The sequence below is a fragment of the Gopherus evgoodei genome, chromosome 3, assembly GCF_007399415.2.
Source record: "Gopherus evgoodei ecotype Sinaloan lineage chromosome 3, rGopEvg1_v1.p, whole genome shotgun sequence".
Taxonomy (NCBI): Eukaryota; Metazoa; Chordata; order Testudines; family Testudinidae; genus Gopherus; species Gopherus evgoodei.
The window spans coordinates 34788923-34810970 of record NC_044324.1 but is presented as its reverse complement, the minus strand read 5'-3'; the positions used below and the strand labels follow the sequence as shown (position 1 = coordinate 34810970).

At 40.7% G+C, this 22048-nt stretch overlaps 1 long non-coding RNA gene across 1 annotated transcript; it reads left to right on the top strand.

The window, feature by feature from the left end:
* Positions 1-7957: 7957 nt before the first annotated feature.
* LOC115649080 lies at positions 7958-11758 on the top strand. Its single transcript, XR_003999748.1, has 3 exons — positions 7958-8056; positions 10577-10705; positions 11695-11758. It is a non-coding gene; the product is annotated as an uncharacterized LOC115649080 (long non-coding RNA).
* Positions 11759-22048: the final 10290 nt, after the last annotated feature.

Below are 22048 nucleotides of genomic sequence, written 5' to 3'. Positions count from 1 at the left end.
TAGATATGCAGGGAAAACTGTCAGTTTGTCTGTGAATCAAATTTAATTCATGCCAAAATATCTGCTGTAATAATTATATAGGTCTTATTTTGACAGAGCCACACACACTTTTACCGCTACATAAATATGTTAAATAACAATAATAACAATATGAAACAGTTAACTCATCCCCACTTTTTGTGCCTACAATTTCACTGGAACAGCTATTTGACTGGTGCACACAGTCAGATAATGGGACATCCACATGCCCACATCTGCGCCCATAAATAAATTCACCTGCAAAAGTACATGCAGAATCATTTGCAGAAAAGGACTTGAAATCATCCGATAGGTTCTTTAGTATTGCTCACTGATATTATCATGGCAGCTAATTTGTTACACTGTATAATATCTTTACAACCCCTAAAAGATTATAAATGTCCTATTCTCCTCAGGTAAATTAAGTAATAAACTTCAGGTTGCACCAATTCAATGAACTATCAGGCAAAAAAGGTTGCACAAAAGGGAGCTTGATAGCTCAAGGGATTGATAGTAGGATCTAATCTTCATTAGGTTACTGATTCATCTCTAGAATCATAGAATATCAGGGTTGGAAGAGACTTCAGAAGATCATCTAGTCCAACCCCCTGCTCAAAGCAGGACCAATCCCCAACTAAATCATCCCAGCCAGAGCTTTGTCAAGCCTGACCTTAAAAACCTTTAAAGATGGAGATTCCACAACCTCCCTAGGTAACCCATTCCAGTGCTTCACCACCCTCCTAGTGAAAAAGTTTTTCCTAATATCCAACCTCCCCCACTGCAACTTGAGACCATTACTCCTTGTTCTATCATCTGGTACCACTAAGAACTGTCTAGATCCATCCTCTTTGGAACCCCCTTTCAATTAGTTGAAAGCAGCTGTCAAATCTCCCCTCATTCTTCTCTTCTGCAGATTAAAGAATCTCAGTTCCCTCAGCCTCTCCTCATAAGTCATATGCTCCAGTCTCCTAATCATTTTTATTGCCCTCCGCTGAACTCTTTCCAGTTTTTCCACATCCTTCTTGTAGCGTGGGGCCCAAAACTGGACACAGTACGCCAGACAAGGTCTCACCAATGCCAAATAGAGGGGAATGATCATGTCCCTTGATCTGCTGGCAATGTTCCTACTTATACAGCCCAAAATGCTATTAGCCTTCTTGGCAACAAGGGCACACTGTTGACTCATATCCAGCGTCTCGTTCGCCGAAACTCCTAGGTCCTTTTCTGCAGAACTGCTTCCCAGCCACTTGGTCCCTACTCTGTAGCAGTGCATGGGATTGTTCCTTCCTAAGTGCAGAACTCTGCACTTGTCCTGGTTGAACCTCATCAGATTTCTTTTGGCCCAATCCTCTAATTTGTCTAGATCCCTCTGTATCCTATCCCTACCCTCCAGTGTATCTACCACTCCTCCCAGTTTAATGTCATCTGCAAACTTGCTGAGGGTGCAATTTATGCCATCCTCCAGATCATTAATGAAGATACTGAACAAAAATGGCCACAAGACTGACCCTTTGGGCACTCCGTTTGATACTGGCTGCCAACTAGACATGGAGCTATTGATCACTACCTACTAAGCCCGACGATCTAGCCAGCTTTCTGTCTATCTTATAGTCCACTAATCCAGCCCATACTACTTTAACTTGTCTGCAAGAATACTGTGGGAGACTGTATCAAAAGCTTTGCTAAAGTCAAGGAACAGCACATCTACTGCTTTCCTCTCATCCACAGAGCCAGACATCTCATCATAGAAGGCAATTAGGTTAGTCAGACATGACTTGCCCTTGGTGAATCCTTGCTGACTGTTCCTGATCATTTTCCTCTCCTCTAAGTGTCTCAGAATTGATTCCTTGAGGACCTGCTCCATGATTTTTCCAGGGATTGAGGTGAAGCTGACTGGCCTGTAGTTTCCTGGATCCTCCTTCTTCCCTTTTTTAAAGCTGGATACTACATTAGCCTTTTTCCAGTCTTCCAGGGCCTCTGTCACTAGGTTGCTTCACCCATTCAGTAAGGGGCCCACACTTTCCCTGACCTACCACTCTAGGCCATGTTTAATGTTATTTAGGCTGTTTAATGTGTTGGTGATCTGAGCCCAGATCATAGAGGAGAGAGTCCACATCACAAATGGCACTAACTGGGTGAGACTGAAGCAAGTTTGTCAGAGTAATGTAGAGAAGCTCACACTAAGCCTGGTCCAATGCCTGCTGAAGCCAATGGGGATATTTCCCACGAGAAGTGTTGTGATAATTGGGCCTAGATATTTCCCCTAATAGCGAGCTCAGTTGTGAGGAATGTAAGTTCACAAAAGTCACTGTAACCTAATACAGTAAATGTTGATGGGGAAAGGTACACAAGCAAGGCAGAAAGTGAATTAGTCTAAACAAAAAGGCCTACTAATATAACTTAAGGACTGTGTTAAGATCATGCTTGGTAAACAAGAACAGAGTGAAATCAAAAATCAATTAACCAAAATTGGTGTGTTGGAAATTAGGCCTAACTGGTGGACACAAATAATGAGGGGATGAGCTATACCACTGATCGCTTCCTTTTGGGGATTCTCAAAAGGAGACTTTTTTGGAGGGGGGGAGGGTGGCTACTGCAACCGTGGCTGAAAGACAAGAGAAAGGGAAGCAGCAAGCTTCACCATCATGGTTACCACCCCCACTGTCTTTTGGGACCCCAGACCTCCTTTATCCTAATCCTGAGAGACATCCTGATCAGACTGGGCCAGAGATAGATGGATGCAGATGACACTGACCGCTCCACTGGCTCTGGCTGAATCACAAACCTTATCTGGGATGTGAGACTTTATCTTTCCTCCACCCCCACAAAAAAGTGTTCTTTTCCTTCCCCATCTCATTTCCTCTCTCTCTCTCCTTTATACTTCTGTCTGATGAGTCTGCCTTACCCAGCCAAGACTGTATATTTTGCAAGACTGCTGTAAGCCTGTGACCAGAAAGAGACAATTAAAAGTATTTTCCTAAACAGCCTAATGCTGGTAAAAGTTTGCCCTAATGTTGCCAACCCTCCAGGATTGTCCTGGAAACTCCAGGAATTAAAAATTAATCTTTAATTAAAAATTATGTCATATGATGAAACCTTTACCAATGTGTCCAACCAAAATTGGCAACCCTAGAACTTTGCCAGTGTCAGAGAGGCTGATAAGCCTACGTGCTGTGCCTGTTTCTCCAGCAGTGAGGTTGCAAGTGAAAGTCAACACCAGAGACAGAAGCTGCATTTTCTATCTTTGCTATTCTTTTCTCTCCCCTTTTGTGTGTGTTTGTCTTGTTTTATCTTCTTAGGAAAGGTGGACTTTAACAGCAACAATAACAACAGCTCCAGCTTGAGTCAACTTTTCCCCAAAAAGGAGAGTTATTACCCTCCTTAATACAATCAATAGGAAAGTCAAACAAGAAATGTTCCCGTTGAAACTCTGTCTCCAGCTAGAGAGAAAGGGAACAAGGGATATTGTTAAAATGAATGGCTTACTTAATACTTTACATTTCAGATGTTTTAACTGGGTTTCCTCCTTTTTCTGTAACTTTAATAAAAGGTTTAAAGGATTTTTAAAAGTGTGTTTGCCATGATACTAAGCAAGCTGAAGTCTCTGTATATCAAACCCTGAACTTTGTTTTAACACTGTTTAATGTTGGACAGTGACAAGGTCTTGTTAGCACTTTCGACTCGTTGGGCGAACACATTCCATCTAAATTAATACAACCATGTGTGAATTGAATTCAAAGGGCTTTGGGTGAGGCCCACTGCTATGGCCCATGCTGTACTTGTTTTATGGATAAACATAAGAGATATAATTGAACTTGGAGATTATGAATGTGAGTGATTAATAGCATGTGTTAAAGCAAGGCATAATGCAGACTAGCACTGGTCAAGTCACATAGCTATGCCAATGTGTTTAAATTCTGACCTCTGACACTCCCACTGCTCTAGTTTTGGGCCATTTGGGATGTGAAACAAGCATTTAGCCAAAGTGTTGGTGCTTTAGTAATGGGAACAAGTGGAGAAAAGAATACCAACATCATTTTCCTTTGTGGCTCTTAATGAGAATTTGTGCTGAGGGGTCCTGAGGCAAAAGGCACCACTAGCCCACTACACTCCCACGACAGCATGGGTTTCTTTTGGAGGAGTACTGAGTTTGCAAGAGTACATGACAGCACCTACAGCTGACCCTGCAAACATCTAGAAAGCAAAACATAAGTAAAACTACCAGCTTTATTTGTAAAGTATACAATGTTCCTTTCACCTATGAGATTTTTATAACTGAAGTTTTTTTTATTTTTGAGTTAAAATATGGGAAGACTTCTTTGAGTTCACTTCCACTTCACTGTAAATTGTATTTTATATAAGTTTCGTTAGTTGCTTATACTGTCTCTACCATTTGGATACAACAATCTGCACTGAAGACAGTCATTTTTTTTCACTAGAGTCTGAAATTTGCTGCGATAACATGTCTTGCTAAGCAACTGACCTGAGATACACTTATTTAATGTTTTACTGGGAATATGCTGTAAAAAGACTTTAGGCTTTGGCCAAAGAAATCACTCCACCTTGGTGATTGTTGATTTATTTGGCTACCTATTTGTAAAGCTGGTTCACAAAGCAAATGGTTATCCAGCATGACTGAATGTATGTTAATTGGCTTAATATAGTGACAGTGTTGGACATTCACTCTATCCCAGGATTTCTCAAATAGGGGTTGCCACTTCTGTAGGGAAAGTCCTTGGTGGGCCGGGCGGGTGTGTTTACCTGCCCCATCTGCAGGTCTGGCCGATCGCGGCATCCACTGGCCATGGATCGCTGCTCTGGGCCAATGGGAGCTGCTGGAAGCAGTGCGGGCCGAGGGACATACTGGTAAACACACCAGCCCGGCCCGCCAGCGGTTTTCCCTATAGAAGCAGCGAACCCTGTTTGAGAAACCCTGCTCTGTCCTGTCTGGTTCTGCAGATTAAAACAAACTCACCTATGTCTTTCTGTCCAATAGTTGGGAATTTAAAATACATCAGGAGGCTATCTTGGGAAGAAAACTCTGATTTTCAGCTTTGTGTTTATGATATTGATTTCTCCGATAAATTTGAGTAGTGAAACCTTGAGCAAATTGCCTTGTGAATAGGATAAAAGTGTAACCTTCAACAAATTGATAATAGGCACTGCATTCATGTGGGCCAGTCCCATTCTTAAGTACACTTTTAAATTCAGAAACCCCTCTTGGCATAGGGGTTCAGAAGAGGATGGATAGGCACAGGACTGTGGGTCAGGACATCTGGGTACTATTCCAGGATCTCCTCTTTACTTCCTGAGAGAGTTCTGGCAAGTCACATAATCTCTGTTTCCTCATCTGTAAAAATGGAGATAATAGTTTTGTGCCTCACAGGGCATTGTGAATTAATCATAGACTGTGAAAGGCAATATAGAAGCACTATGTATCATTCAATAGACCAGTAGATTCAGACTAGAGGCGCACAGTGATCTTCTGGCCTTAAAATCTATAAATACTGGACCTCTGTTATTCAACAGTGTTCATCTCCCTAGATATTTCCAAATGCCATAGTAGAAAATATTTAAAAATAATGAAAAAAAAAGATAATTATCTCAACAACCCCAGACTGAGACATTTCTAGCAGAGTATATGCTCAGATCAAACACATTGCTACCCTAAAGTGTTTTCACATTTGATTTGCCTGAACTACAACTAGAAATAGGTGAATATTATATTATCCAGCACTTGGGCCAAAGTCTGCCCTTGTTTACAGCCCAGGGCATTATTCTGACATAACTGAGGTCAGAATTTGGCTCCAGGTGTCCACCGATCCATTTGCTATCTCTCTAAGGCTGAGCCACAAATTAGCTTTATCTGATGCAGATTTCAGATGCTGTAATGCCTTTCCCAAGGCTACTGTCTTCAAGAGCAGTTCTGTGAGAACATAATCACAAATATATGGCTAGCTAGAGGCAGCTATTGAATCATGTATGAAAGAAGACCTATTCTACTCTGCTCGGTATCCTATAAAGACTCATTTATCATGGGCCACACTGATTTTCCCCAATGCCATTGGGACAAGAACGGAAGGCAATTAAACTGGCAGTGAGATCTGTCAGATCCTGTCATTTGAAGGCATAGTCTTCAGATTGTGATGTCATATTAATGTTTACAGCTACTAATTGTGATGTCACAAATAGAGAATTTATAATTTCATTTGAGAAAAAAGCAGTAGAAGGCCAAGTGCTCTTTCAAGGACCATCAAAGCTAAAGGGAGCCTTTCATTTTACATTAACCAAAGCTGAATCAATTGCTAAAGACATGGTAAAAAGTTTAAAGAGATTTTTCTGAATTCCCCTGCTACAGGAGGTAAGTCTGTTTAAATTAAAAGAAGACTTTTAGAGTGTTTATCAACATCTTAAAATTCTTGCCATAAAAATGTGTTTATAATAAATTCTTAGAAACTTTTAGTAGGTTAAATCAGGTAGTTCCAAAACTGCCTACTGCAGAATTTCTTACACTTTTCTGGGAAGCACCTGGTATTGGCCAGTGGCCACAGAGACAGGATACTGGGCTAAATGGACCACTGGTCTGATCTAGTATACTAGTTTTTATGTTACTAAACTGAACTATTTTTGTTACCAGTTTTTTCAATTCCCTTCATGAATGCACATTGATTTGTTATTCTAGGGTTGCTCAGGTGTATTACCTTTTACGCTTTTGTTGCTGGCTGACAGAAAGAAAGAAAGACCTCAGCATATTTCCTATGAAAAAATATGCCACAATATGAGCTATTTTACTTGGCTAAAATAAAATGAAATAAAAACTTAAACTTTTTCCCAATTATTGAACCAACCAGAACTGAACCTTTCGGAGGTTGGAAAATATTTCACTCATTTTTACATAAAAATATATACACTCCTTGGTGCTTATTGCTTTTGGCCAGGATTGAAAACACTAGAATGTCACAAAAAAGGCACAATTCAGTAGGTCTGCACAAGGAAGAGAGTAATGCATCTGCCTACTATGAAGTAAAAATTAGGCATGATCTGCTTCCAGAAACTGCTTCAAGGGAAAGTAAACAGCCACGGAACCTGGTATCAGAGGGATTACTTCCCATAACAAAGGCATGTGGCTGGTAGGGATGGGCAACTCCTTCTGCAGGTGGGGCATAGGCAGACAATTGCAGGGACACCATTCAACTTGCCAAACAGGAAATGTCAGCCATTGCCAAAAGAGTTGTGCAGCACCTACTCAGATTGAGAGGCTAGAAATGCAATGACAAGTAGGCACTGAAGATTTCCACTGACTGTTAACCAGAGATGAAGCAGAGAGAAGCTTTATTCAGAAGATGTTTGCAGAAGTAGTTCTCTGTAGAGCAGATGACTAAACATTCTCTGCGTATAAAAATTGGTCTGATGTAATCTAATTTTATAAGGTCTAACTGTTCACTATATACGGGGTTGGAAAGAAATTTTTCCCAGGTCAGACTGATGATAACCTTGTTTTTTTTTCACCTTCCTCTGCAGTGGATGGGTGTCGGTCACTTGCCAGGATTATCTGAGTAAATCTTACTTAATAATTTCCCTGCCATTATGCAGGGTCTCAGATCATGGTGCACCTCAGTCCCTTCTGTTCTCTGCCAGTGTCACACAATAGTCTAGTTTCCTGTGGCCTGTAATACTTTGGTCTAATTTTGGTTGCTGGGTTTACTATGTGTATGGTGTTGGTGGCCTGTGATATGTAGGAGGTCTGACTAGATGATCTGTTGGTTCCTTCTGGCCTTAAACAATATGACTCCTACGAGCCGTTCTGCTAGCCCAGGATCACGGGGCACAACATGTTCTGACCAAGGCCCATCTTGCCCCTGAAAAGTTTATTGCACCTATCATAGTGAATTGACTCACCAAAGTATCACTGTATGCTTGTATGCAGGAGCAATTCAGCACAGCACCAGTAAGTAGCAGTCATGGAGGAATCTCAGAATGTTAGTGGTTGCTGAGCAAGCTGGACTATCTTTACTCATATTTGTTGGAATGGGAGCAGGTAAGTACTATGCTCTGGAAACTTAGCAGCTGCTTCTTGTCTTGCCAGCCAAACACTTCATACCTGCAGGCCTGCGACCTACTAATGAAAGCTATGAAGCATATCTTCTGAAGTGGATGCAGCTTGTTTTTTTGGGGGGTAGGCAGTGTTGTGATACCTTTTTTTTTAAACAGTGAGGTTCCTTGGTAGATTTAGATTTCATTGCTCATTTGTGCTGCCAATATATAGATCTACCTTTGTACTTCTGCAGAATGGAATGAAGTGATGGCATGCCTTAGCACTTGTCTCTCTGAGATTCATGCTTGGATGAGTTTTACCTTGTGAAACTGAATGCTGAGAAAACATCTCCTTTTGGTTGTACTTCCATTCACCACCTGGAAGCATTTACTTCTCTGATTTTACACTTTGAAGCTTTAAATCTGCTTCAAGAAGCAGTGACTCAAGTGACCTTGGAGTCATTTTGATTCTGAACTTTCTTTTTTCCAATGCCTGTTAACAACATCAGTAAACATTCTTATGACCACACTAGGAATCTCTCTTGGCTTTAGCCTATCCTTCTGTCTCTTCTGCACTTGATTGTTGTAATTGGCTAAATGCTGGCATTTCTTTTGGTTTTCAGGCAGAGTTCACATGCTATGATGAAGGGTGCCAGTGTATATTTTTGTGAGCAGAAAATGTTCGAGTTTATTCATGTTTCATTTTATAATCCCAGTAATTACATGTTTTCTGAATTACATCAAAAATACAAAGATTGCAGTGTGAGATTAACTGTTTACTCAGTTCTACAGTAGGAGAAGCACACTCAAGTTTCAAAACAAAATGAGATATTTTACATTTAAGAACCTAAATCAAAACACTGAAATTAACCACTTTGTATATTTCAGTGACTTTAATTTTGGAATTTTTGGCACATCCTGAAATCAAACTTAAGTCATTCATGAGGAGTTATACTTTCCATAAATGCTGTATATGAGTGGTTCTCTGCTTTTATCATTGCTAGGATAAGATACTTGCAGTCTTGTTTTGAAATCTTTTCTCATCAGGAAGTTTTGATAGTATTAGAAGAGCTTCTATGCGGGAAAGCAGAAGAACTTGCAACAGCTAGTAAGCATGACATCATTAAAAAGCAATGAATGTTAGGAATATTCCTGTATTCTAATCCAGGCCACACATCCTGCTGCCCTGGAACACATCCAAACCCAACATCCTTTTAGGGTGACAGGGCAGGCTGTAGCCTTTCACAGCTTGCTTTAGTAATCTCTGCATGTGGAATATTCACTGGCAGGCATTACAATAAAATCTAAAATTACTCCATCAGAAAACTGCTGTTCCACCCTTCCTGCATTCTTCCCTGACACTGAAATTGCCCAAACAGAGCTTTATTACAATTCATGGGTTTAGCTGAAGAACTGTATACCGCTGATGGGGTCTTTAATAACTGACTGTGAATAGGTTAATAGTATGTTTCACTAGAATACTTAAACACAGATTATATTAATATTCTTATTGCTGGCAAGGCAGAACCACATTTAGAGCCCAATCCTGCAGCCTTTACTCCATAATCACAGTGGAATTCCTCAGATGAGTAAAGGCTGCAGGGTTTGCATAGTATGAATCTTATTCTCTTTTAATTCACACTAGTTTTACAATGGAGTAGCTACATTGGCCCAGATGCTCAGCCACACTATGGCCCTTTACACCACCACAGCACAAAGAGGACTTAAAATTTCACTAATTTTAAATGAACTCAGGGGAGTCCCTGAGCAGTGAGAAATCCTAGGTTGGGTTAGAGGAAGCACAACTAACTCTCTATGCCACCCCATTCCTCTCTCCGGCCATAGGCAGTGTGTTCGGGGTGCAGGAGGCGGTATGGATACTGTGGTAGCAGCTAGAAGCCTCATAGGTTAGAGCCCCATAGCTTAAGGCTCTGCACTAACACAGAGCAAATGGTAGTTCCTGCCCTAAATAGCTGTCTCTTTATCTGTGCATTAGTCTGTCAGGCATCCTGGTGGTGCTACAGAATATAAGTAATAATTAATGATTTTTTTAGACCAAGATGCTTTACAGTATGTTAGGCAGATGTTTGATAACAGAGGTGGCATTTTGCACCAGAGTTCTTTGGTAGTGGTTCAGTTGCAAAGCACAGCATGAGCCCACTGCAAAGCACACCATGCAAAAGTTGCAAGCATTTTGATATTTAAATCAATCTGTATAAAGTGGACTATTGTCTAGGAAAAGAAGATATATAAGTGAAGTATAGTCAGAAAGACAGCAGGAACTGAAATGTCCAGGAGAGATTTATAACAAATGACTGCCACTGGAAGACAAGGTGAGGGAAATGTAGACACTGTACCATGTATTATTACACTGTTAATCTCATCAATTTTTCATCTGGCCAGTTTGGGTTTTTATATGTGTATGAGAGAAAAGGAAATCTAGTCACATTGTAAAATACATCTTTTGTCTTTTGTCTATGTCTAAATTCTTAGAGTTAAATCCTATCTCTTTGCTTGGTTGCAGAAGTCTCTTTGCTATATGAAACAATGCTTCATGTGGATCTGTGTGTGGCAGCATTAGGAAGTGGTATAATGATCTGCAGCACGGACTGTGGGTGAGATGCTCAGCCCCCACTCAGGCCCTTTATGCCAGGTAAAAGGGTGTGGCAGTATAAAGGAGCAATAAAAGTCCCATTTCTGGATGGGGAAGGATTCCCCCAGTGCAGGCCCCTTTGCAAGTCACACTATAGGGAATGTGTCATGGATAGAACTGGGAATAGGAGAAATGGGGGAAGCTCTGTGCAGCACTGTGACCCATAGGACAAGCTGGGGAGGCTGCCATAACTTAGATAGGCCTCCTATGCCTGTCCCATGGATTGGGAGGGCATAAAGATGGCATAGAGCCATGATAGCCACCCTCCCAATTGGCTGTGAGTTCTGAGCTGCACCTCTTAGAGGCTCAGCATAGAATTTCACACAATTGGTTTACATTGATATGGAGGACTAAGAAAGCAGTGATTGCCTTGATATGTTGCATTGTGGGAGGAGAGGATTCCATCCCCACCCTGCCTCTATGGAGATTTCCTATGCAAAAACTGTTTAATCTGTTTTTGCGGAGAGGTCAGGATTAAGTCCATATGGAGCAGCACAGACCTGAACTTTATTTAATTGAGGCCTGGTCTACACTAGGGGGCGGGGTCGATGTAAGATACGCAACTTCAGCTACGTGAATAGCGTAGCTGAAGTCGAAGTATCTTATTTCGACTTACCTCTCGTCCTCATGGCGTGAGATCAACGGCCGTGGCTCCCCCTGTCGACTCCGCTACCGACGCTCGCTCTGGCGATGTTCTGGAGTCGACAGGAGCACATTCTAGATGAGACGCGATATATCGATCCCCGATAAACCGATTGCTATCCGCCGATCTGGTGGGTAGTGTAGGCATACCCTGACAAAAGGTCTACTTGGCACTTGTATGCTTTGAAAATATTCAGTGCTGAAAAATGCATGTAATGTTTCAGGTCCGCCTTAAGACTTTCACAGTGATATTTCTGAATTTGTTTTTAATTTCTTTCGTGAAAAAAGTTAAATTGTTGCCAATAATGTGCAACAGTTTTGTTAAAGTAATTTTCCTCCTTGTTAAGATCCCATGAAGAACTTTGAATGAGAAACTTTGCAAAGATCTGACATTTGATAATGCTTTCCCCCCATCCTCTGCACTGAGACTTCAGAGCAGGTAACTATGAGTGAGTAAGGTTTGTGACTTCTGGATCTGTTTTGTTTTCTTAAGCACTTAGAGATTTTGGTAGAAAACTTTTCTCAGAGACCTTTGATAAATTATAGAAGGGATTAATGCCTTTTCTCATATGCCAGCTCTAGCAGGTACCATGCAGTGCCATGAATAAGAATAGTTTAAAGGAAGTTTGCTGATTAATGTCTTTGGGAAAAGAAAGGAAAGTTCTAAAGACTGCTCTAAAGGTGGCACAAAATTCCTAGCATTCCTGAAAAGACAAGGAGACCAGAAACCTAACGGGGCTTGGCAATGGGCAGCTGACCCAACAAGCTAAAGTAACTCTCAGAATAAAGAAGAAATACATATTTATTTCTATCATGAGCAATTCCTTTGTACTGTGCTGTTCTTATGACATTAAAGATATTATTTTTACTATGATCTGTGACTGAACAGGAGGAAAAATACATCCTGTCTGTATTATCACTTTGCTGCACAGGGAACTCCTATAATGCTACTGTGGAAATGGTTAGTTTGCAAGATAGCATAAAATACTAAAGGCCACTTCTTTCCCCTTTCTTTTTCCTTATTGTTAGGAATTTCTCAGCTTGGAGAGACACTGTTCCAAGCATGGATCATCCACCAGTGCTCCCAAAACACCAATTCATCCATTCCTCAAATTGCCAGTGAACATGCCCAGCTACCACAGTAGAAGTGTCATAGTGATCAGTACAAACCTAGATGACCTGAGAAATTCAACTGAAAGGAGTGTAGCTGAGAGGTTGGAGGTAGGGAATGGGAGGTACTGGAGGCTGCAAGGGGAGGAGCACCTGAGAGTTTTAGGTAATGCTGATGGGAGACAGACCATCGTTGCTACTGGGCTGATGCAACTCAGATGGCTGAGAGATATTAGAGGCATGGCTAGTCGTAGCACCACCTATTATTAAGATTACCTGACAGTTTTCATTATAAGGCCTTGGTTTCAGTTGCTTATAACTTTTCCAGACTATTTGGTCTGAAATTTTTCATGCTGATTGTCTGCCTTAGGCTGAAGTTTTTTGAAAACTTGCAACCAAAATGATTTCCACTGTTTTTGAGGACGGGGCTAGGAAAAAATACATTGCTGTGCCTTGGTTAGAATAATAGAATCACAGAATATAAGGGTTGAAAGGGACCTCAGGAGGTCATCTAGTCCAACCTCCTGCTCAAAGCAGAACCAATGCCCAACTAAAACCAACCCAGCCAGGGCTTTGTCAAGCCTGACCTTAAAAACTTCTAAGGATGGAGATTCCATCACCTCCCTAGATAACCCATTTGAGTGCTTCAGCACCCTCCTAGTGACAAAGTTTTTCCCAGTATCCAACCTAAACCTCCCCCACTGCAACTTGAGACCATTACTCCTTATTCTGTCATCTGCTGCCACTGCTATCAAATCCCCCATCATTCTTCTCTTTTGCAGACTAAAGAAACCCAGTTCCCTCAGCCTCTCCTCATAAGTCATGTGCTCCAGCCCCCTAACCATTTTTGTTGCCCTCCACTGGACTCTTTCCAATTTTTCCACGTCCTTCTTGTAGTGTGGGGCCCAAAACTGGACACAGTACTCCAGATGAGGCCTCACCAATGTCGAATAGAGGAGAATGATCATGTCCCTCGATTTGCTGACAATGCTTCTACTTATACAGCCCAAAATGCCTTTAGCCTTCTTGGGAACAAGGGCACACTGTCAGCTCATATCCAGCTTCTCATCCACCAAAACCCCTAGGTCCTTTCCTGCAGAACTGCTGCCTAGCCATTCGGTCCCTAGTCTGTAGCAGTGCCTGGGATTCTTCCTTCCTAAGTGCAGGACTCTGCATTTGTCCTTGTTGAACCTCATCAGGTTTCTTTTGGCCCAATCCTCTAATTTGTCTAGGTCCCTCTGTTCGCTATCCCTATCCTCCAGCATATCTACCACTCCTCCCAGTTTAATGTCATCTGTAAACTTGCTGAGGGTGCAGTCCATGCCATCCTCCAGATCTTTAATGAAGATATTGAACAAGACTGGCCCCAGGACCGACACTTGATACTGGCTGCCAACTAGACATGGAGCCATTGATCACTACCCATTGAGCCCAACGACCTAGCCAGCTTTCTATCCATTCATCCAGCCCATACTTCTTTAACTTGCCTGCAAGAATTCTGTGGGAGACTGTATCAAAAGTTTTGCTAAAGTCAAGGAATAACACATCTGCTGCTTTCCCCTCATCCACAGAGCCAGTTATCTCCTCATAGAAGGCAATTAGGTTAGTCAGACATGACTTGCCTTTGGTGAATCCATGCTGACTGTTCCTGATCACTTTCCTCTCCTCTAAGTGCTTCAGAATTGATTCCTTGAGGATCTGCTTCATGATTTTTCCAGGGACTGAGGTGAGGCTGACTGGCCTGTAGTTCCCTGTATCCTCCTTCTTCCCTTTTTTAAAGCTGGGTACTACAGTAGTCTTTTGCCAGTTATTCAGGACCTCCTCCAATCACCACGAGTTTTCAAAAATAATGGCCAATGGCTCCGCAATCACATCCGCCAACTCCTTTAGCACCGTCAGATGCAGTGCATCTGACCCCATGGACTTGTGCTTGTCCAGCTTTTCTAAATAGTCCTGAACCACTTCTTTCTCCTCAGAAGGCTATTCGCCTCCTCCCCATGCTGTGCTGTCTAGTACAGTAGTTTGGGAGCTGACCTTGTTCATGGAGACAGAGGCAAAAAAAGCATTGAGTATATAAGCTTTTTCCACATCCTCTGTCACTAGGTTGCCTCCCTCAATCAGTAAGGGGCCACACTTTCCTTGACTTTCTTCTTGTTGCTAACATACCTGAAGAAACCCTTCTTGTTACTCTTAACATCTCTTGCTAGCTGCAACTCCAAGTGTGATTAGGCCTTCCTGATTTCACTCTTGCATGCCTGAGCAATATTTTTATACTCCTCCCTGGTCAAGGTGATTGAAGTCTCCCATGAGAATCAGGGCCTGTGATCTAGTAACTTCTGTTAGTTGCCAGAACAAAGCCTTGTCCACTTCATCCCCCTGGTCTGCTGATCTATAGCAGACTTCCACCACCACCTTGTTGCTCACACATCTAAACTTAATCCAGAGACTCTCAGGTTTTTCTGCCGTTTCATACTGGAGCTCTGAGCAGTCATACTGCTTTCTTATATACAATGCAATTCCCCCACCTTTTCTGCCCTCTCTGTCCTTCCTGAACAGTTTATATCCATCCATGATAGTACTCCAGTCATGTGAGTTATCCCACCAAGTCTCTGTTATTCCAATCACATCACATGGTTAAAATGGTCTGACAACCTTTTCTTTAAATAGCTCTAGTACCCCCATGCTTTGTAGCAGGGACTGGAGTGGGGGATGGCCTCTTTGTCAGGGATATGCCTTTTGCCACTTCTGTGAACATCTGCCCAAATTTGGCCAAGTTATAAACTTTTGAAAAATCTCAGTTTGCATCTACCCAGGAGAGACTTAGCTTTTTGCTGCTAAAATCTCCAAAGAGTCCATCCTCACTGAGCACGTTTGAACCTCTCACAGCTCCTATCCTAGTACTACCCTGATTGCACACGGCCATCCCTACAGAGTGACTGAGCATATGTCATCCCATAACAGCTCTCACCTGTGAAAGGACTATGTATGTGCCATCCTTACAGAGCATGCTCCAATCCAGTATATGGGTGAAGCTGGACTTTCCCTGTAATGGCTGCTTCAGCTGGTCCAGGCTGAGTGGCTCTGGGCACTGGCAATGACAGCAGGAACCCTGTCACTTCTGTGCAATCAGCAATGCTCCTGCTGACATTCAAGCAGTGTAGAGGAGGAACCATGTGGGTGTTAATGTGGTGCAACAAGATGGAATTTCTGTTTGTTCAGTTTGCTTTTTTGAAACCTAGAAAATTACACCTCCCTCACCCCCCCCTCCCCCGCTAAATTAAGATTGCAAAGACAAGCACTCAGAAGTTTGGAAATGCCAGATTTAAGATTACCTAGAGTAGCCAGGAGGGTATTCAACTAATAATAAAAGGGGAGGGTAAAAAGAGGAAATATATGAGCATGCATTAGGACAAAATTAATAGGTGACAACAAAGTCAAGGAACCAAAGGACACAAAGAGAAGAAATTTATTAATTGCCTATATACCAATACTAGGAGCCAGGTAACAAAGAAGAGGCATTGGAATTTCTCTCATTATTATTATTGGTGAGCCTAAACCCATACTAATTAACATTAATGGTTATTATCAATGCTATTAATTAATTAAATTTAAATTAAAATAAATTAATTTGATAAATTAAATCAATAGTACTAACACATCCTGGATCAGGCTACAAACTGGGGAGCCAGCCAGGAGTCTCGAGGAATGTGTGACAGAAATTTTCAGGGGTTCCAGGCACCCTTAGACCCCTAGAAATCTCACCTGAGGCATAAGTAAATGGTTAAAAATTACAGAGAGCTACAATTGTGTGTCTCATCCACTCTCTCTTAAGAAAACAGAAACCTGATTTCCTGTGATTGCAGCTTGGCAACAGTCCCAGTATTTCCGGTTTTGTATTGTGGTTTTGACTTACAAGATTAATTTTAAGGTTTTTGAATATAATACTGCAAGATAAAAAGTAATATTACTTTATAATAGAGTTATTGACTAAAGTATTATTTAGACTAAAGATATTGTTTAAAGTGATACGTGCATCTAAAGGATTTTGTTAAAGGTTGAAGTTATAATGAGTGGTACTGGTAAGATATTAGCAGTGGCATTAGATCCGATGACCCACACTAGTGGTGGTGGAGGAGTTGATAAATCTAAGTATTAATTGTTGCCAAGAGGCCGCAATAATCAGAACCTGAACAGTTCAGGATACCTTATCTTAGTCCCCTTAACTCTCCTGCGCTGCACCTCTGATCCTTCTGCCTCAGTATTCCCCAGTATTTGGCAGGTCCTGACAGAGGGAAAAGACCTCTCGATTATCTACGAGCCATTGAGGGAAGAGAGGGAACGTACCCTCATCCCTCTATTATTTACTTGGGACTTACTGAACGAAGTGTAAAAACCTCTTAAAGCCTATACTGCAAAAGCCACTGCCAGGGTCCTAGTAGAGCAAGTCTTCTCTTGCTGGGGGATCGCTGCAGAGGTGGAATCAGACCAGGGATCACATTTCACTAAAAGTTCTTTAGGAACTGTCTTAAATTAATGGGCATCCCGCAGAGACTACACATTCCATACAGACTGCAGTCATCTGGGATGGTGGAACGAACCAATTGGAGTATAAAAGTGATGTTGAGGAAACTGCTGCCAATGGACGTAACTGGGACACTCTCATGCCTCTAATTTAAATAGCATTGAGAGCGACACCGGCTGCATCTACTGATAAAACACCCTTTGAAGTGATGAAAAGTCGAACAATGTGATTACCAAAACATTTAATTTGGCACACCAGTGGCACTCAATTAGAGGGAATAAAAATGGATACCTACCTGCAGAATCTGCAAAAATATTTAAATCAGATCCACTTCCAGGTAGCTGCTAAATTGGGAAAATCCAGATGTAAGGTAAAGGCTTTCTTTGACAAAACCAGAAAGGGAATACTTGGAAGGTTGGAAATCAAGTAATACTGTTATCATATAAATCATCAAAACATGAGTTGTGTAACCGATGGATCGGATCTTTCCAAATTATTGATAAACTCAGTTCAGCATAGAATAACAGGAAGCAAGCATAATAAAGACAAAATCTACCATGCTAATGGGTTAAAGCTGTATCGATTATTCAGGCTGCAGGAGCAACTTCCTCCTCAGGACTTAAGTGAATAGCATCCAACAAAATCACAACAACTGGAGCCCAGCAGATTTCAACCATGAAATTGACATTGATATTTCTGACTTACTACACCCTTATCGTTGCTCTAAGGGTAGGACTAAGCCAAAATCTTAAATTTGGGACTAAATTGTTACAACGCAGGAAACCTGCCTCCAGTTCTGGTGCCCACAGTTCAAGATGAATGTTGATAAATTGGAGAGCATTCAGAGAAGAGCTACAAGAATAAATCTGTAAACAAGCCTTACAGTGATAGACTCAAGCAGCTCAAACTATTTATCTTAAAAAAGAGAAGGCTGATTACAGTCTGTAAGTACCTACATGGGGTAATGGGCTCTTCACTCTAGCAGAGAAAGGTATAACACAATCCAGTGGCTGGAAGTTGAAGCTAGACAAATTCAGACTGGAAATAAAATGCAAATTTTTAACAGTGAGAGTCATTGACCCTTGTAACAATTTACCAAGAGGTAGAGTTTCCCTCATTGTCCATTTTTAAATCAAGTTTGGATGTTTTTCTAAGAGAGCTGCTCTAGAAATTATTTTGAGGAAGTTCTGTGGCCTCTGATATAGGAGAGGTCAGACTAGATGATCACAATGGTGCCTTCTGACCTTGGAATCTAGAAATATATGCCTGTTCATTATGTGTGACATATATGCTGTCCATTGTAATGCTGAGGCACAAGTAGGCCAAATTAAGTTTGTTTGTGCAACCTTAATTAGGCCCCCTTGAATGAATGTATTTTGATACAGGCTTTAATTACATGATAACATAGTATTTTTTCACATTTTCTCTCTCTCTCTCTCTCCCCTCTCTCACACACAAATATATATACAGATATATATATATATGTAACTTCTGAAAAAATGACAAACCTACTTTACAGAAAAAACATATCTATTTATAAATGATATTGTCAGACTCGGCTCAAGGAACAATCTGTGGAGGAAAGCACAGAGTCCAGAGTGCTTTCTATTTCCTGCAAAAGGGATCTGAAAATAGTTTGGACATACCAATGGAAAAACATTCAAAAGAAGGGATTTTGGAACGCTTGTTATTCTCTGTATCAACCTAGTTTTCTTTAAACCACCATAAAAAAATCAAATAATATTCAAATATGCTTTTTTTTCAGCATGTTTGAGATTCCTACAAAAACTCCTGTAAATCTGAAAAAAGTAATGCAATCTCACAATGCTGTCATGACCAGCTTCAACATTTATATATCTATATCTATCTATATATATATTTAACTGACATGAACCTTTGAAGATTGGGGACTCATTGGCTTTCCACCATACCTAAAATCTACATTGTAAATATGTTGTTTTTAAAATAAAATGACCCCATTTTATTCTATGTTGACCCTTGTAAACTGCACAGTTTGGGGATGTTACAGTGGCTTTGTGTAGTATTTTTAAGTGGAAATTAAAACTATTCTTTCAAAACCATCCTCTTCTTCTCACAGAAGAGAAACACAATGGTTTGTGTGCATTGTATATATAAAATTCTTCGCAGTGTTTGTGTATGTGTGTGTGCGTTTGTATGTCTAATAGGTGGATGTCAAATTTCCAATTCTTCATTACAAGGTCAAATTAAAACAATTTTCTAATGAGTTTTCTGTTTCCAAGGCAATAGATATGAACATTAATTGTTAGGTACTTAAGTATGAAATGTTAATAGCAGTTACTTATCTTAACTTGTAGTTCTCTGTGTTTTCAGTTGCTAATCAATGGGGTGCAAAAATTAATTTAGCACTAGAAGTTTTTTTGGTGGCATAACTCTCCATCAGGGAATTTCTAAAGGCACTCTGTGTATGTGTGTGGAGGGGGAGGGTTTCAATTCTATAATTACCTTTCAGAAAAGTTATAGAGGAGAAAGACACACACTGCTATTATTAACTGCCACTCTATTTTAAGATGGGCGATTAGCAAAGAATCTAAAATTAGAAAATTTGCTGGCAGTCACCAGAACTCACATTTCCAAATTTGCAAACCTTAACACAGAGTACTTTGACTGGGAAAAGAACAAGTCTGAGAGTTAACACTCTGTTACTGACTCTCTGTGTGGCTGCGAGCATGGCACTTAACTTCTCTGTGAGCTAGGAAGCAGCAAAATTTTGAGCCAGATGCAGTGGAGCTAAGATTATTTGTACCTGCTGAAGATGTATCTCAAAATGTCCAGAACAGAGAAAATATGCTCTCTTCATTAACCTGTTAGTTCCACATTCAGTTATTGTTTTTTATTTATATATTTGGTTATATACAGGCATTTTCCTGAAGAAAGTTTGTATGGATATGGTATATGGATATGGTGTATCATACTTTGCTCTGTTCTTTCTCTGGCTTGTGCTCAGTCTGATGATTCTCTTCCCACAGCCCCAAATAATATAACCCAGGATCTTTGCAGCTGCTTTATCTCTACAGGACATAGCTGTCTTGAAAGACTGTAAGAAGTAAGGTGCTCTCATTGTATATTTTAGGCTGCAAAGAAAACCCATAGATGTTTCTCTATTACATTCATTTTCTGTTAGGACTAGGAAAATACCTAATTAACCTTCTGAATTCAGGTTTCAGAGTAGTAGCCGTGTTAGTCTGTATCCACAAAAACCAGGAGTACTTGTGGCACCTTAGAGGCTAACAAATTTATTTCAGCATAAGCTTTCGTGGGCTACAGCTCACTTCTTTGGATGCATAGAATGGAACACACAGACAGAAGATATTTATGTACCTTCAATGGCTAGTGTAGTACAATTGGATTAATAATGTTTGTTTTGTATCACTCTGTTAACAGCAAACTGCAGTATGCCAGATTTAGCTTCTATGCTCAAATCCTCTCCCAGTTAGCTACACTGACTGCCAAGCTTGCTTCACTTCCCTTGTCTATATGATGACACTGTGGAGTAATGCAGTTGGCATAGTAAGAGGGAAGCAGTGTGATAGCAGCAAGTACTGCAAGGTCATGATTCTTTTGTCTTCACACAAGGATCCTGCTGATTGGTTGGGAAACCTCTCATTTTAGGCATTAAGTCCCAGATCCACAAAGGTATTTATGCTCCAAACTGCAGCTGAAAGGAGTTTAATGCCTTTGTGGATTTGGACCTAAGATACTACAGTGCCTAGTACATATGAACTTAGATTTTAACTCATAAACTGCAGTAAATGTTCATATATATTCCTCCATAACATGTATTTGGATTTTTGAATAAAGAAAAGAAAGATCTCAACCATTTTTTAGATATCAAAATTCAGTCTATTTCAATCCTTAGTGTTTCTGCTCTACCTAGATCTAACTGAGTGAAGGTATTTCTTAGGCCCCTGTCACTGTGGTATATAAGTACCAATAGTTCAAGCATGGGGCTGGGAGTCAGAGATTTATCTGTGTTCTTCTGGCTCTAGCAAGTCATATGCACTTCTCTAAGAATCAGTTTTCCTCATCAGTTCAATGGAGACAATAATTATTTATTACCTCACAGGAGTGTTTTGGAGTTTCCTTCATTCGAGTTTATAAATGCTTTGAAATCCACAAACAGAAGTTGCTAAAAGCAGGCAAAGGATGATGATTGATTTATTATTATTATTATTCGCTTAGATCTGAAAAGCAGTTGGTGAGTTTGGTTTCCTCAGTTTTGGGGGGCCAAGTCAGTACAGCGATCCTTTGTAAATCAAGCCCTTTCATGGGTGTCTCTTTGGGCAGCCCAAAATCGAGGCACCAAAAATTACTAGTTACTTTTGAATCTGTCCTCATTCTTTGCAGACCTTTAGCACCTTTTGTCTATGGATTTTAAATCATTTTACAGACGAATGAATCTCCAAACACTACTTTGAGTGTTTTATTATTATTAATAACACGTGATGGATTTCAGTGGAAGAGCTGCTGAAAATCCTGAAAAAAGGAACACTCTCACAATGCCATTCCTCCAAAGGGACCTCTTCTGTGTTTCTATTGGTAACCATTGCGTCTATGGGGAGAATCTCTGCGGAAACAGAGAGCTGAAATTACACCTGCATGAAGTTGAATGTGTGGACAAGCTGACATGAATTTAGTGAAATAATGAACATGTTTCTCAAGTGCTTACCAGTGTTTTACACCCCGTGCTATAATTTAAACTTGGAAGGGTGATTGACTATGAAAGCTCCTTTGTTGGAGAAATGAGAATGGTACTTGAGAGTAAACCCATCATTAATAATTTGGGAGCTGTTTATTGACTTGTCTACTGAGGCTGGAAAAGAAAATGAAAATAAAATGTACTGTGATTATGCTCATTTGACTTGCACAAAGCAAAAGGATCACACTAATTTTCCTCCAGTTCTTTCAGTCTCAAGGGAGCTAAGCTTCAGAGTGAAAATAAACAGAGAAAAACTGGTAGCATGATAGGAGACTTAAACAGTGGCTGCCAAATGAGTTGCAGGTGTCAACCAAGACCAACATCTGCAAGA